This window comes from Eucalyptus grandis, chromosome 2, assembly GCF_016545825.1.
Source record: "Eucalyptus grandis isolate ANBG69807.140 chromosome 2, ASM1654582v1, whole genome shotgun sequence".
NCBI lineage: Eukaryota > Viridiplantae > Streptophyta > Magnoliopsida > Myrtales > Myrtaceae > Eucalyptus > Eucalyptus grandis.
This window is the reverse complement of record NC_052613.1, coordinates 29,369,018-29,385,893: the sequence shown is the minus strand read 5'-3', so window position 1 is coordinate 29,385,893 and position 16,876 is coordinate 29,369,018. Positions and strand designations below refer to the sequence as shown.

General features: G+C 42.1%; 1 protein-coding gene across 3 annotated transcripts in view; it reads left to right on the top strand.

Moving 5' to 3' along the window:
• LOC104428262 overlaps positions 1-16,538 on the top strand; it is a 52,494-nt gene extending 35,956 nt beyond the window's left edge. The window contains exons 9-11 of one of the 3 annotated variants that reach the window (XM_039306658.1): positions 15,313-15,419; positions 15,731-15,791; positions 16,148-16,538. The gene's annotated coding sequence lies outside the window, so the exon portion shown is untranslated. Of the gene's footprint in view, positions 1-15,312; positions 15,533-15,730; positions 15,792-16,147 lie in introns of those variants that run through there. The other 2 variants (XM_039306659.1, XM_039306653.1) reach the window with 2 other exon arrangements.
• Positions 16,539-16,876: the final 338 nt, after the last annotated feature.

Below are 16,876 nucleotides of genomic sequence, written 5' to 3'. Positions count from 1 at the left end.
TAACTGCTTCTTGTGTGACCCCAACTCAGCCACCGTCAAAGCCGCGCCACCGTCGTCCCGTCCCCGGAGCGGCCAAAGTCACCATTGCCCGCCGTAGTGCGCTCGCTCGCGCGAGCTACTCCGCCGTGCATCCTTGCTGCTTCGCCTTCGTCCGACCGTCCAAGCCATCGTCCAAGTAGCTGTTGTCATCACCAAGGCCACTAGAAGTCCCGTCGAAGCTGCTACTTCCACCCGCTTAAGCCATTGCCGTTCCACGCCCAACCAGCCGCCGAATAGCCCTCCTTCGGCCAAGATCAGAAGCTAAGTTCCGGCTAGGTCGTGGAACTTCAAGGCCCGTTTTGGGTGCCTTCCGATCCTCTTTTGGTGTCACCCCGAGGAAGTTTATCGACCGCCTCGCCATTGTCTTCATCAGAGACTTATCGGAAAGCAATTCCGGTGAGTTTAGCCTCTTAAACCTTGATTAGAAGATTACTAATACTTTAGGTGTGCTTAGTTTAAGTTAAGTAAGATTATGTGGTTAGATTAGTTTAGTTAAGTGTGGATTAGATTAAGGGGTGTGATTAGTTTAATACATGTTTAATTAAGGCTAATTATATGTTTAGATTACTATAATCTTTTTTTTTGGTAAAGAGATTACTATAATCTTGATTAGACCTTAATTGATTATTTTTGAATAAATAAATATTTCGAAATTATTTAATTATTTAATTAATTTTCGGAATAAATTTAATTATTTATTATTTCTGAAAATAATTTCGGGATCTTAAATTGTCAGAATTTCACGTTGATCGTTGCTATGTATTCAGATTATGAATTTGATGAGTGGATATTGCAAATTGAGTGTTAATTGTGAAAAGTATGTACTTTATTTAGAAAATCTTAGGTGTCGGGTTTTGATATCAAAATTTGATTTAAAGGGTTATATTAAATGGTAGGGTTTGAAAAAGTGAGACATTGGTTTTTTGGTTCAAAATTAACGTGTCCCCACACACATGAGTAATTTCTAGGATATTTTTAATATGAAAAAAAGAGGCCGGGATCACTATTTTATATGAAAGTATTGAGTAAAATGCAAAGTGTCCTGGGCCGAGTATGAATTTATTGTGCATTAATTAAGAGAAAATTGTCCTAAGTTGTTGAGCTGGACTTGCCCCTATGTAGGATGCCCCTTACAACGGGCTCAAGTCGCAGTTGATTCTAGGCATATGCTCATTCGAGAACGCCGTCAACGTAGTGACGAAGTCGTGCTCCAAGGTGGGGAGACGATGCTTGGCTAAATGCCAGTAGATAGCCAAACTATGAGTAAGCTATGCCCTTGTATGGCGGTGAATAACAATTGGAATGCATTTGAATGATTTGATGTGTCGAGATTATGGGGGCGGAATTGTGTGGTATGGTATGGGACGTGTCATAACAATTTGGTCTTATAATCATGACTCATATGGTTGTTGGTTATGTGAAAATATTGGCGTTCCGGTTGTTTGACTTCTATTACCGTATATGCTTGAATAATATGAACTGTGTTAACCTGCAGGAAGTAATTGAGGCAAAGGTAAGTCTCATTGTTTGTGATGGTGTGGCTAGGCCATCCTTGGGTGTATTTTCTTTCTAATAGGGGTTTAAGGGGTGAACTTGCTGAGACAATGTCTCACCCCGTTGTGGGCTTACATTTTTAGGACCTTAGTGGTTGGAGCGGCGATTCGTTATGGTTGGCTTTGTGGAGTTCTGAGAGGTGAAGTTGAAGGATTGGAGATCGTGTTTGGCTTGTAGGTCGTGAGACGGTCCTTTTTTATAAGCTGGCCTTTTGTAGACTTTTGGTTGTAGACCTCTGTTTGTAAATTCCGTTGGATTATGTAAGTGTTTGGTTGTGATTAATTGTCTGCTTTTCTATCCAAAGTTAATTGTTGTCAGTGGATTTGTTTTGCTTCCGCATACGTAATAACATGAATGGATCGACAACATGTCCTAGGAACGTTGCACATTTGCATGACCATGGTGGGATGTTCGCGCTCTTAGGGTTCGAGGTGTGACATCTCTGTTTAAGTGGTATTAGAGCATGGTCTGAGTATAGAGTGATAAGTGTGATGAGTCATGGGATAATTAGTAGGAAATGATTTTAATATGCTGATGCATCTGGTTGATAGCTATTTGGTAATGTGTTTGTGGGATCACTCAAATTCTAATATGATGTTGGAATTGAAAAACGGGTGTCTATAAAGATCCTGTAGCATGAGTGACTAGGAGTGGAGAACTCCTTGGAGGAGGTTGATAGGACCTGTACCTTGGGATAGGACGCTGACAAGAGTTGATGTCCGAGGTAGAGCGCATGCTCAAACCAGCGCAAGTGTGAGAGTACCGCCGCAAGTCGATACTAAGAGTGTAGCAGCACCGAACGATCCTAGGTTTGATGACATCATTCAGGTGCTAGAGTCTTTGGGAAGCATTTTGGATTAGCAAGCTCAAGATCAAGCTGCCGCTATTGCCGCTGTCATTGCTACCGCTAATGCTGTAACCACTGTTGTTGCTGTGCCTGCTGAGGCCCAAACTGGAGTTGTGATCGGGGAACAAGCCACCGTATTTGAGTCAAGGTTCAGTTTAGGCAGAGATGAAAATCGATTGGGAGAAAGGCTAATGTCAAAAGAAAGGTGCCCCATTTCACCTAACCGAAAGAGTAGAATTGGAAAGTCAGTGCCCAACTCAATCGATGTGTATCGTGTTTGTAAGAAAAGACATGGATCTGTTTTGTGCTGTAAGAGGGAAATGACTTGTTACAAGTGTCGCCAGTAAGGCCATCGATCAAAGATTTTATGTATAGACAGATGGAACCACAATTTGCTTTTTGTCACCGTCGTTGATAAGACAGAACAGAGGAAACATGCTTGAGAACATTTAGTGGGGTACTTGGAACAGACCCCCAGTACAAGGAAGGGTACATGCTGTCATCCTACAGGAGGTAGAGGACTCACCGATCGTGTGCCGAGTTTGTGGAAGGAAGCATGAATCAGCCCAGTGTCCCGGTTCAACGGGAGCATGCTTCGAATGTGGCTAGCACAACCATCGGGTTAGGAATTGTCAGTGTAAGTCCAAGAGAGCATAAGTACTGTTACTGCAGATAGGACACCACTAGGATGGCTAGAAGAGCATGAATGGGTCAACAATGCATCAATCAAGGGAATAATGTTTTTGAGATGTTTTTATCAGAGTAGTGCAACAAAATTTTCAATGAAGGTTATAGGATTTTCGTTGTGGTAATAAAGTAATAGAAAGATGAATCTCTAACTATAGTTGTACTTGAAGGGTTTGCTTAAGTATGACTTGGAAGTCATATATAAAAAGGTTTGGCTCGAGGAGCTTTCTAGGGTTATGAATCGGGAGAATGATATAATTCAGTTTGTTCAGTTAGCGTGCGAAAGGTTTGAATCACTGAAAGTCGAAGAGGAACTTCAATCCTTGTTATTCATCACTAAAGATGACTTGGTTCTGGTTGTCGATTACCGAGTCTACATGGCAATTGTAATGGATGCGTCAGTTGAGGAGCCGAATATGGAGAACATAACCGTGGTACAGAATTTTTCTGAGGTATTTCCTAAAGAATTGCCAAGTTTGCTTCCAAAAGAGAAATAGAGTTCGTGATTGAATTAGCACTCAGAATAGAGCCAGTCCCTAAGGCTCCTTTACCGGATGGTGTTACCCGAGTTAAAAGAACTGAAGGTGCAAATGCAGGAATTATTGGATAGGGGATTCATACGTTCCAGCGCATCACCTTGAGGAGCACCCGTTCTATTTGTGAAGAAGAAAGTTGGTTCGTTGCATTCATACATCGATATTCTCCAAGATCGACTTGAGATTAGGATATCATCAGTTGAGGATCAAGAAATAAGACATACCGAAATTGGTGTTTCGCACTTTATACGGCAATTGTGAGTTCACTGTAATGCCATGTGGTTTGACAGACACTCCTACTTGAGGTCATGATGAGGCCAAAGTGAAGGGGGTTTTGACAAGTGTAGGGTGCATTTTTGCTCTAAAAAAGGTGGGCTCTCACATCATCTTCTTCCTTGAAACAAGGAATTTTCCTTGGGAAGGGAGGGAAAAAAAATAGCTGTGTGGAACTAGCTCGTCTGGCTGCCCCTTCGCCCGCTTGCACGATCGCTCGTCTGCATGTCGCCGGAGTCACTCACAACCGATGCCGCTTCTCTTTCGCCCACGCGACCAACCAGCTCGCTGCTCCACCTTTGTCTACGTGCCAGTTCGCCACCCTGGGCCGCTTCTCATGCGACCCTGACTCAGCCACCGTCGAAGCCGTGCTACTATTGTCCTATCCTCGGAGCGGCCAAGGTCGCCGTCGCTCGCCATAGTGTGCTCGCTCGCGCGAGCTACTCCGCCGTGCGTCCTTACTGCTCCGCCTTCGTATGACCGTCCAAGCTGTCGTCTAGGCAACTGCTCGCTGTCGCCAAGGCCATCGGAAGTCCCGCCGAAGCCGCTGCTTCCACCCACCTGAGCTACCGTAGTCCATGCCTGTCGTTTCCACACCCAACTAGCCGTCGTACAGCCCTCCTCCGGCCAAGATCAGAAGCTAAGTTCCAGCTAGGTCATGGAACTTCAAGGCCCATTTTGGATGCCTTCCGATCCTCTTTTAGTGTTGCCCCGAGGAAGTTTATTGACCGCCTCGCCATTGTCTTCGTTAGAGACTCATTGGAAAGCGATTCCGGTGAGTTTAGCCTCCTAAACCTTGATTATAGGGTTAATGATGTTTTAGGTATGCTTAATTTAAGTTAAGTAAGATTATGTGGTTAGATTAGTTTAGTTAAGTGTGGATTAGATTAAGGGGTGTGATTAGTTTAATACATGTTTAATTAAGGCTAAGTATATGTTTAGATTACTATAATCTTGATTAGACCTTAATTGATTATTTTTGAATAAATAAATATTTTGAAATTATTTAATGATTTAATAATATATTATATTATATAAAATTATTAAAGTATTATTATTTAATTAATTTTCGGAATAAATTTAATTATTTATTATTTTTGAAAATTATTTCAGGATCTTAAATTGTCATAATTTCGCGTTGATCGCTGCTATGTATTCAGATTATGAATTTGATGAGTGTATATTACAAATTGAGTGTTGATTGTGAAAACTATGTACTTTATTCAGAAGAAAATCCCAAGTGTCGAGTTTTGATACCAAAATTTGATTTTAAGGATTATATTAAACGGTGGGGTTTGAAAAAGTAAAACATTGGTTTTCTGGTTTGAAATTAACGTGTCCCCACACACATGAGTAATTTCTTGGATATTTTTAATATGAAGAAAAGAGGCCGGGATCACTATTTTAAATGGAAGCATAGAGTGAAATGCAAAGTGTCCTGGGCCAAGTATGAATTTATTGTGTGTTAATTAAGAGAAAATTGTCCTGAGCTGTTGAGTCGGACTTGCCCTTATGTGGGATGCCCCTTACAACGAGCTCGGGTCACAGTTGATTCTGGGCCTATGCTCCTTCGGGAACGTCGTCGACGTAGTAACGAAGTCGTGCTCCAAGATGGGGAGACGATGTCTGGCTAAATGCCAGTAGATAGCCGAACTATGAGCAAGCTATGCCCTTGTGTGGCAGTGAATAACAATTGGAACGCATGCTAAATGATTTGATGTGTTGGATTATTGGGTGGAATTGTGTGGCACGGTATGTGACATGTCATAATGATTTAGTCTTATAATCAGGACTCCTATGGTTGTTGGTTATGTGAAAATATCGGCGTTCTAGTTGTTTGAATTCTATTACTGAATATGCTTGAGTAATATGAACTGTGCTAACCTGCAGGAAGCAATTGAGGCAAAGGTGAGTCTCATTGTTTGTGATGGTGTGGCTAGGCCATCCTTAGGCGTATTTTCTTTCTAATAAGGGTTTAAGGGGTGAACTTGCTGAGACAATGTCTCACCCCGTTGTGGGCTTACATTTTCAAGTCCCTAGTGGATGGAGCGGCTGGTTCGTTATGGTTGGCCTTGTGGAGTTACAAAGGTGAAGTTGAAGGATTGGAGATTGTGTTCGGCTTGTAGGTCGTGGGACGGTCCCTTTTTATAATTTAGCCTTTTGTAGACTTTTGGTTGTAGACCTTTGTTTGTAAACTCCGTTGGATTATGTAAGTGTTTGGTTGTGATTGATCGCTTGCTTTTCTATCCCAAATTAATTGTTGTTAGGGGATTTGTTTCACTTCCGCATCCATAATAATATGAATGGGTCGGCGACGTGTCATGAGAATGTTGCACATTTGCATGACCATGGTGGGATGTTCACGCCCTCGGAGTTCGGGGCGTGACAAGGCTCCTCCTCCTCCTCTTCTTTGATGGCAAGGAGGGCATTGATCCTACCCTTCTTTTGACACTTTTGGATCCAATGTGGACCTTTGCAAATGAAGCAAGGTGAAGGCAGGGGTTGATCGAACTTACTCGTCGTGCAATCCATTGGTCGACCCTTTTGGAAGGATAGCTTAGAAGTTCTTTCACCCCATGTCTTGACTCGGCCGCCTTGATCATGCGTGCCTCGGAGTGTGCTTCTTCCTTTCGATGGGGAAAGACTTTTTGACTTGCTTTCTCTCATCGTTGAGTGGTCCTCGATGATGGTGACACCCTCATTTCATGTGCCTTTCCTTCTCATTCTCCTTCTCTGGGCCCCGCACGAGGTTTGACTTGGAAGCAGGTATTCGGATCGAACGGCTGAGGACGATTCCATTTGGAGAAGGAGGGATTAGAGCAGGCCATCGGGCGATTGAGGCCTGGACTGAGGCATGCTTAGATGCAAACACACGTAACAATAAAGCGTGCCCACTTTTGGAACAATTTCTTTTTTTGGGTGGAGTGCAATGCTTTCTGAACCCATCATTGTCACTTTTTGCAATTTATTTCCACTCATCCATCACAGTGGCACTTTCGTAATAGTATTACTAAACGAGACTCTCTTCTGCACTGCTCCTCTCTCTCTCTCCGCAAAGCTCTCATTCTAGAATTCTCACGCATTCACGTACTCCGTTAGCCTTTTCAACTCTCTCGCTCTTCGCTCCGCTGGAAACATGGTGGTTTCCGGCGAACACCGACCTCTCGACTGCTCTCTCCCTCACGAGCTCACCTGCGAGACTCCTGCCCCAGCCTCAAGCTCTACTTCCTCATCGGAATCCTCAGCCTCTCCGCACTCTCCATCGCTCTCCTCATATACCTCTGCGTCCTTCTTAGCCGGACCTCGAAGAAGCACGAAGTGCCAGCAAAAGGGACGAATTCTGGGAATTAGTTGGACCTTCCTACGAGGTTTTTCTAAGTTTTCATGGACGAGACACTCGTCATGGATTCACCGATTTTCTTTACCATGGCATGGTTGAGACCGGGATCCTCGTCTTTAGGGATAATGAATCCCTCCATGTCGGTCAAAGAATTGGCGATGAACTTCTACAAGCCATCCAAAACTCCAAGATCTACATTCCCATATTCTCCAAGAATTATGCATCGAGTCACCTGGTGCCTTCGAGAGCTTGCATACATGGTTGAGTGCGCCTCCAAATCGAATGTGAATAAAGAGATTTTGCCCATTTTCTTAGATGTGGAGCCTGATGATGTCAAGCTCAAAACAAAGTTATACAGCAAAGCTCTTTCAGTGCACCAGAAAAATTTCATAATGAAGTTGAATCATGGAAAAAGGCCCTCATTGAAGTGGACAAGATAAAGGGATGGAACTGGAGGAAAGATGAAGGGTAAATGTCTAAAACTTTTCAATTATTGTTTGTAGATTTCCTTTTCCTCTCTATTTAATTTAATTGTAGTGTTGTGGATGAAAAATTATTATTTCATTATTTTCATTTTTCTCCTATTTTCTAATTTTCTTTCATTTTTCACCATGTTTAAGTATGAAGGAGAGTTTTCTTAAAAATTGAGGTAAAAATATATCAATCACATAAAACTCATGTGCACTACACTGCTAACGACAAAGCTAATAGAGAGATAACAGTTTTAACAGAATAAAAGTGCAGGAAATATTGCATAACCGTTGAATGTTTCAGAAAAAAAATGTGTACTACCCGTAATTTAAGGGGATTTTGTGTAGTTTCCTCCGTATCTTTCATCCTCATTTGTATGGCAGTGCGATTTATTACTTTCGATTTCATAAGCATTGAATAAAAATATAAAAGTATAAGGGCCAGTGGATACATAAGGAATATTAGAATGAAACGATTACTTAAAAAAGTGAAAAGCTCTGTTCTCTTATGAATATCGGCACTATTGTGGCGATCGCTCCTAGCAATTCCGCCAAGCCGCCGGCCAGCCATCGCAGCAGCTCTCCGTCAGTCCCTGCCACTCCTTTTTCACCAGCCCAATCCCAAGCCACCAGAAGCCGCAGCCGAGCCATCTGGCCGCCACCCTTTCTTTCTCTCACTCCATGGCAAGTCGGATTCGGGCTCGGGGTGTTGGGTCTAATGTCACCAACCAAATCTAGGGTCAGCGGAGGCCGGCAAAGCCATCCCCGGTGGTCGCAAAGCCACGACCCGCGTGACTTGAAGGATTAAGACAAGGCTGAGATGGGCGGATTGACGAGGTGCGATGGGCAACGGCACTGGAAAGCGACAGTGACAGCCTGGGGAAGTGAGTGATGTCAATGGCGGCTTGGTGGTGGCAGGGGTTGACGAGGATGATGACTAAATTGGGGGAGCGTAGACAGATTGGGAAAAATCCTGATTGTTTTAGCGTCTAGATTATTTTGCGTAATTTCCGCAAATTGTAAGGACAATTGAGTCATTTAGGGAGTAGTTTTGCAATATGAGATATATTCTTAAAATGGTTGTTACGTTGTTGCAGCCAAGCAGATTTGATGCAATCTGTAATTGAAACTGTGTTGGATAAGCTGAATGTTCGCAATAAAAGATTGTGACTAAAAATCTAGTTGGAGTTGATGATCGTGCAAAAGCTATAATCGAGATGTTGGATGTGGGATCTGATGGCATAGAATTTCTTGGATTACACGGAATGGGCGGGATTGGCAAAACAACACTTGCTAAGGTTGTCTTCAATCAACTGTCTTCTCACTTCAAAGATTGCAATTTCCTTTCAGACGTCCGAGAGTCGTCACAACGCCATGGTCTGGTATATTTGCAAAAATAGTTGCTATCCAAGTTTGTTACTTCTCATTCTATGCTAGACCGAATTGGTGATTTGGATGAGGGGATCAACATGATTAAGAGAGTTCTTGGCAATAGAAAAGTGCTCATTGTTTTGGACGATGTGGACGAGAAAGAGCAACTCAAAAGTTTGGCAGAAGAAGGCGATTGGTTCGGTCCCGGTAGTAGGATTATCATAACTACTAGGGATCAAAGTGTTCTAAGAATTGAGGGAGGAGCAATAGGTGAAGGCCACGTAAAAAAATCTGCAAAACTTTCGATTTACGAAGTACGAGAAATGAAATTTGGAGATGCTCTTAAGCTTTTCAGTAAGCATGCCTTTAGAAGGGACTCACCATTAGATCATTATGGCTCCCTTTCAAATGAGATTGTCTCCACATTGGGAATGCTTCCTTTAGCCCTTGAGGTTACAGGTTCATCCCTTAACAATGAACCCAGAGAATTCTGGCAAGCCACATTGAAGAAGCTAAAAGATGCTCCTCCTGATGAAGTCCAAAGTAAATTGATGATATCTTATGATAAGTTAGATAATAAAAAAAAGCAAGTATTTTTGGATATAGCTTGTTTTTTTGTTAATGAGGATAAAACATACCCTCTCTATATGTGGGATGCCTATGGATACCATCCAAACGTTGCCATTAAGGTCCTCTTTCTCATGTCCTTGATCAAAATTAAAAATGACAATACTTTTTGGATGCATGATCAAGTGCGAGACCTCGGAAGGGAAATTGTACGTCAAGAGAACAAAGAACCCTGCGAGCGTAGTAGAGTGTGGAATCATGAAGATGCCTTGAATATTCTAAAGCAAAAAGAGGTATAGAAAGAGTATAGCAATTTAATTTCATGTGAATTCTTGCAGATTATTGTTGCAAAAGGACAATTTGATTGCTATGAGCGCTTGCAATTGTTTGATTTTGACCATTACACGTGGACTTCTTGGTGTTTCCATTCTCAGGGAAGTAAGAAAATAGAAGCTCTTTCACTTGGATCTCGAAGATTCTTTTATGAAGACATAATTCTAAAGGCTGATGAATATGCTGCTTTACAAAACCTGCGGTTCTCGCGTGGGGTATCTTTGTTGGAGATTTCGATAATCTTTTCTCCCGTTTAAGATGGATTTCTTGTTCCATGTTTGAGACAAAAAACTTTCATCCAACTAATTTGGTCGTTCCTGACTTTTCATGGAGCAAAATTTTGGGAGAAAGTATTGATTGGATCAAAGTACGATACAACTCCCACGCCTTGACACGTAAATTGTTTCTTTTCATTTTTTTTTTTTGTAGGTTGTTTCTCAATAAATATTTTATTTTATCGAATTGTTTTGCAGGCGACAAGAAAACTAAAAGTCCTAGATCTCAGCAATTGTAAAAACTTAAGGAGAACACCCGATTTATCTACGCTGGTGTTCTTGGAGATTTTGAGATTACGTGGTTGTGGGCAGATAAAGAAACTTCCGAACTCGATTGGGAAATTACAATCATTAATCGAGTTGGATTTGTTAGGAACAAGTATTGATCACCTACCGGATTCATTTAGCAATCTAAAGCGACTAACAACACTTAGGATGAGGGACATTAAGGGAGGGTTGACAAAATTACCTAGTGCGATCTGGTTTGTTTAGTCAGTGACTGGTCCTTTTTGGTCCAACGGAAGTAGGCAGTACTGTTTGAAAATGCCAGACTTGTCATGGACCCAAATATCCGGATTACCCACTGTGGCGAATCTTGTCTCTAATATCCGTGAACTTGAGATAGCCGCACAGGAGAGCAGACGGTTAGGGAATCCGACGTGGACCCCTCTTGGTGAGCTGGAGAATGTCATTGCTTTATCCTGTGGACCCGATCGTACCCGATCTCAGATGGAAAAACAAATATTGGCCTCCCCAAACATGCGGTTCCTCCTCCAGCTCCCATCTAGTTTAAGAGAGTCAATATTTCGAGAACTGGCGACCTCACCTTTGCCATATTTATGTTCTACTTGTTGGTGGATGCCGATATTCGTTGGTATATGTGATTCGGAGTTGGAGAAACTCCTTATGCAGGATTGCCCGCTTTCAAGACAGCTCTACCCTTTTTGCAGAAAATGAAAGGATTCCGGTTCGAAAAAAAATTCGATACGTCCTCCATAGCCGCCACCCCACAATAGCACTTGAGCTGTCACATATGAAGAATCTGCAAGAGGTAGATCTGTTAGAATGCGAGCTACTAGTTGAGATTCGTGGCCTCAAAGAATTTGGATCCCTTTCATCCCTTGCGCTCACATATTGTAGGTCGATCGAAAGGATGCCAGACCTATCGAAATCGAGGAAGTTAAGGGAGCTTCGAGTAGGAAAATGTCCGAAGCTAAGAAGCATGGAAGGTTTGGACCGCTTGGAATCTCTAAAGTGTTTGCGGATTCATGATTGCAGGTCGTTGGAGAGTTTCGTGGACACCTCGAATTTGGATTTAGAATGTTGCCTAATTGTCCGTTGCAAGCGGTTGCCCGACCGTTGCAATTATTGTAAACGTGGCCAGGGTTGCTATTGTGAGATGCTTTTCGAGGGTTATGGAAATCTGACCCGATGGAAGTCCAGCAAGTATTACAGGGACACCCGGATGTTGCGCCAGTAAGGAATTTAGAACATGACTTGGTTGTGGTGCTTGGTGTAGCCATTTTGTTTGTTTTGTTGTTCTGTTTTTTTGTTCTATGAAAAAGGCTTTCTCCCGGACAAATATTGATGATGAAGCTAAGGAAGTGAACAAGGCACGCTCATATGATGCCAAAACATTGTCCAATTTTGATCAGCTTTTGAACATAGTACTCAGTTCATTGATTGCTGTCCATGATTTTCATTTTATTCCTCCTTTTGTCTTTGTTATATATGAGTTTCAACTCAAACGAGTGTGGTCAAACCCTGTTTTTCCCTCTCTTGTTTTGTTCGAAACGGAGAAACTGAACACGGAATGTGAAAGTCTCGTAGCGAGAGATGAGGAAGGGCTAGAGAGATAGAGAGATAGAGAGAGAGAGAGAGAGAGAGAAGAGAGGAGGTGGGGGGGCAGCGTTGAGTTGTTCGAGGTCAGCGAGGCTGTGGTGGTCGAGTCGCAGACGGTCAAGCACATATACTAACACTTTTTATTCACAATTGTGGCTGATGTTTTATCCCATATGCTGTAGGAGGGTTGGCTTTTAGGAATTAAGTTTAAAGAGGAGTGCCCAAAAGGAGTGCCCTGAGCCCACATTCTCTTTACATACGACTCCCTATTCTTTCTTGTTACTAACCCTGATTGAACTGCAGATGTTCGAAAAAGATTCCTGACTGTATTGCACTGCTCGGTCCCTAGGATTATCTTGCAAAAATCCAGTATATGATTCAGTCCTAACATGGGTGCAGAGTTCAGAACAGAGGTGCGCATAGCCCAGGGAATGAATGGTATTCAGAACCCTGGTAACTATATGGGTCTGCCTATTCTATGGGGGTAGATCCAAACATGAAGCTCTTGGCTTTTTTAAGGATAGAGTCTTGACAAGGATGCCTAGCTGAAAATCTAAATTGTTGTCACAAGCTGGTAGGGAGATTAGGTAAAAACAATGGCTTATGCTGTACAAACTTACTCCATGTCTTGTTTCAAGTTTCCAAAGAAAGTGGCATGAAGAAGTGGATTTGTCATTGATAATATTTGTGGACCTTAAAAAGACTTAAAGATTGACAAGTTTCCTCTGTTATGTGCAGTGAACAAGAAGCACCACCCACCATTTTTGAGCGATGAAGAATGGTTTCGATAAAATAGCCAAAGATGGCGCTCTACGCAAGCGCATGACATTGAGAGGAATCAACGCTGTTGCAGAAAAAAGAATAAGGGAAGCACAGGCAGTTTGCAACTGCATTTTGTTACCAAATTACCGGCAACCATCTTCACTAGCGGTCAGATAAGCACCGAGGATGGTACTCCTTTGAGGATCGAACTAGTAGATGGCAGGACCAATGAGAGGGTTATGAGTGGCCCTCTATCTTCCACAAAGTTCAAAATTGTCATCCTTGATGGCGATTTCGGGTCAGACCAGGGAGAGGATTGGACCGAAAAGGAATTCAATTACAATATTGTTTGCAAAAGGGAATGGAGAAGGCCATTGATAACCGGGGAGCTGACTGTGATCTTGCAAGGGGGAATTGGTTGCCTCCGTAATTTAATCATCACTGACAATCTCGAGCTGGATAAGAAGTTGGGAAATGAGCTCGAGCTGTTCAAAAGGTTTCTGCAGAAATAAGAATAAGTGAAGTGAGAAGTGAAACTTTCATCGTTAAATATCATCGAGGAGAGTGTAAGTTTGCAATGCCTATCATTTTAGCATAACAATTTAATTCCAACCATCAACTCTGTATGTGGACCATAGAAAGACTGACTGACAAGTTTTCTTTGTTATGTGCAGTGAACAAGAAGCACTATCCACAATCACTGAGCGACGAAGTATGGCGTTTGCAAAAAATAGCCAAAGACAGTGCTCTGCACAAGAGCATGACTTCGAGAGGAATCGACACTGTTCAAGATTTCCTCCAGCTGTACGGCCTTTCTAAGAAACAAAGTGACTCTTACTCTTCGAGCACTGCTAATTTCTCTTTTTTCCAGTTCACGTTATTCTGAGCATTGTTCAATATTAAATCGTGCTACTTCTTTTGTGTGCGATGTTATTTCAGGTACTTGGAAATGGGATCACCAAGCGGACATGGGAGACCATCGTCAGACATGCCAGCCCCTGTGTGATCAACGATGACAAAATGTATTTCTACCAAGCTTTGAACAAGGCCAGTATAGTGTTCAATTCGGTCATGAAAGTTTCTCAAGCAGAACTCGATGGCCAAATTTACCAGTTGGTAGACATATTGGCCCACTCTCAGAAGGTACATAAATCATAACTTGAAACATCTCTATCTAGTAGCTGAGTGTGAATCTATCTGGACCTATAGAAAGGGCCTGTTTCTATCGGATTAGTCTGCTTCCATGGCAGAATATATACCGCAAGCACTTCTCTTAAAAAAGTACCCGTTTGATTTTGGACTTGATTGGACCCGCTGCTCGGTTGACAGATTTTGTTGCAGAACTTGAAATGGCTAGATTACAATAACAAGAATCAATGGCGGTGCTCAATGCCCTGCCCAGCGTCTCTCTTCTGAGAGCCCCAACCAATTTGCCTACAGAGCCGTCAATCGGCCTGAGCCTGCCTCTTCATCATCTGTTTTACACAGAGCTAAACCAAGCTATTGTGGTATTACATCACTTCCATCTATCTTTTCCTTTTTGGCCTTCTTAATCTTTCACAGTTTAGTGTTCCCATTTCTTTATTGGCACATCCACCTTTTTGCACATCTATGGTAGCTGAAACTGAAATGCATCATTATTCAGATAGACCAGAAGTGACTCCTGAATTTAGTTACTCACTGGTTTCAGCATCGTGCTGCTACAATGTCACAGAGATTAGACAATTAGTTGTCTGGGGCCACAGTCATATCACTGCAAAAATCTTTGATCCGACTGTAATTCGACAGCTTGGCAAGGGAGGACTTTTTGTCCAGTTTGAGTGCTGGCGAAAGCAGTCATCTTCCTGTTTACACACAAGATGTGTTTGCGCCAAACATCCATTTGTCTCCTGAAGAGCTTTTCCAAGTGCCATCTCCAATCCCTAGCAATTTGATGTGGACACCAGAGCATACTTTCATCATTGAGTTGAGCAGGGGGGCAGATTTTGGGATCTGCCCATCTCGCACGGGTTATGGAGTCCATAATTCTAGGATTGCAAGGGCCAAGGTGGCATGGTGCAAGATCCGTGATGTGGTGAAGTGGGGATTGGTTCAGCGCGTTGTGGCTGCAAAGAGAAGAGCAATGTTCAATTGTGCAAGTTATCCAGCTGTATAAATGGAGAGTTTGATCCCCCAAAAGAATATTGGGTGCTTCAGGAGCGCGAAGCTCTCGCCCACACAGGCCAGTCATCACACGCGAAGTAGGAAAAAAAAGGAAATTCATGATACTTGATGCGAGGAGATTGTCTTGGGGGTATGAGAATGTCTAGTTCCAGGGGTAAGCTGCCCAGGATGCATCATTGACTTAGTATTATGCATGATCACTGCGATTTTCTCTATTGTTTTTTGTTGATTGTCCTTTCATATTTGAATGAAGTTGTGCACCATCAAGATGGGGCTGCCAATTGGACGTGTCTTCTCTCTATGGGTCACGCAAGCTGATCTTAGGAAGTACCTCAATACAGGGGTTCTTCCTCAAGAATTGTAAGGCTTTTGCTCTCTTCTTCAAGAATTGTTTGGCATTCTGTTTGTCCTAATTACATCATCCCTTGATTTGTCAGTTTACTGCTCTGATATGCTTAGTAGACTTTTCTTTCCTTTACAAAATTTGTGAGTATATTACTTAGTTTGAGAGATCCAAAGATTCTCCTGTCAGCTCTGCTCTTATTGATCTGAAATATTATATGGTAACCATTAGTCACAAAGCCCACAATCTTGACGGTATATAGTCAAGGTTCTTCTATCGCCGATGTGGGACCTTGTTTTCCACGTAACATTCCACTGAGTTCCTGTAGGCTTGGATCTAAGACCGCTTCGAGACTATTCCAGAGAATATTTCTGGGCGAGAAAAAAGAGGTGACATTTTCTTTTTCTAAATTGAGCAGTCTTGCTTTCATCAATCGAAAAGGAAACAATTCATCTTTATCATTGAAAATCATGCAAGACGTGCAAATTTTCCCATTTGATCAATGAAAAGTGCTTATTTGATTGTGATAGTGAGTTCTAACGGAAGAAATAGGGAGAACCAAAAAAGTATTCTTGGGCAGAAAGTAAGATCTGAATATGAACTTGTAAAGAAAAGAGTGTACCAGCAATCTAGGACGTTGCACATACATACCACGTACCTAAAATTGTCGATGGTGTTAAGTACGTTTTGGTTCCTAAATCTGTCATAGGTAACAGTGCTGAAAAATGGAATTCTTCTCTTGTAGGGCAAGGTCTTGGCAAGAAAGAGTATTGGATTTATTTCCGCTACTGTGAATATGCTTTGGGGACGAGGAGATTGAGAAGGGAACGTTCCTTATGAACTTTTCCTCTTCCAGAACATTGCGCACTATTTTCTTGTGCTGAGAAAATGGAAGCCTGAATGCAAAGTTAGGAGGTCTCTGATATGAAAACTGTTGTCTAGGCTAAGCTACAGAGCGTTCCTCTGTATCTTCTGACATTGGAGGGAGGTCTTGAGGGCTTCTTCAAGGGTGAGAAAGGACTAGGGCAGGTTGATCCTTTATTGCATATTTTTCTTATGGTGATGGAGGTTTTCCCAGAACTGTTCAGTAACGCTGCAAGTCATGGCAAATCAAAATACCATTCTCAGTGCTCTAACGTGAAACTTGCTGACGATTTGATTCCAAAGGGGATATGGATTCTTGAATGAAACTATTGGCCTTGTTTTAGAGACCTAAGCACACGTCAGGTCATGCTTTCATCCATCTTAATTTTTGGTATAGAAAATCAATAAAGTAATTGTACAAAATTAGTATGACTAGTAACTCCTTTTACACCGAAACGGTATCTACCTATCAGTAACTAGTAATTTTTCCATGTGATAAATTATGATGAAATAAGAAAAAGTAATTTTCTGCCTATCTATTGTTAGTAACTCTCAATGTTCATAGTAATTTCTTTAGACTTTGCTATTCACGTGAACTTACGTTTGTTAA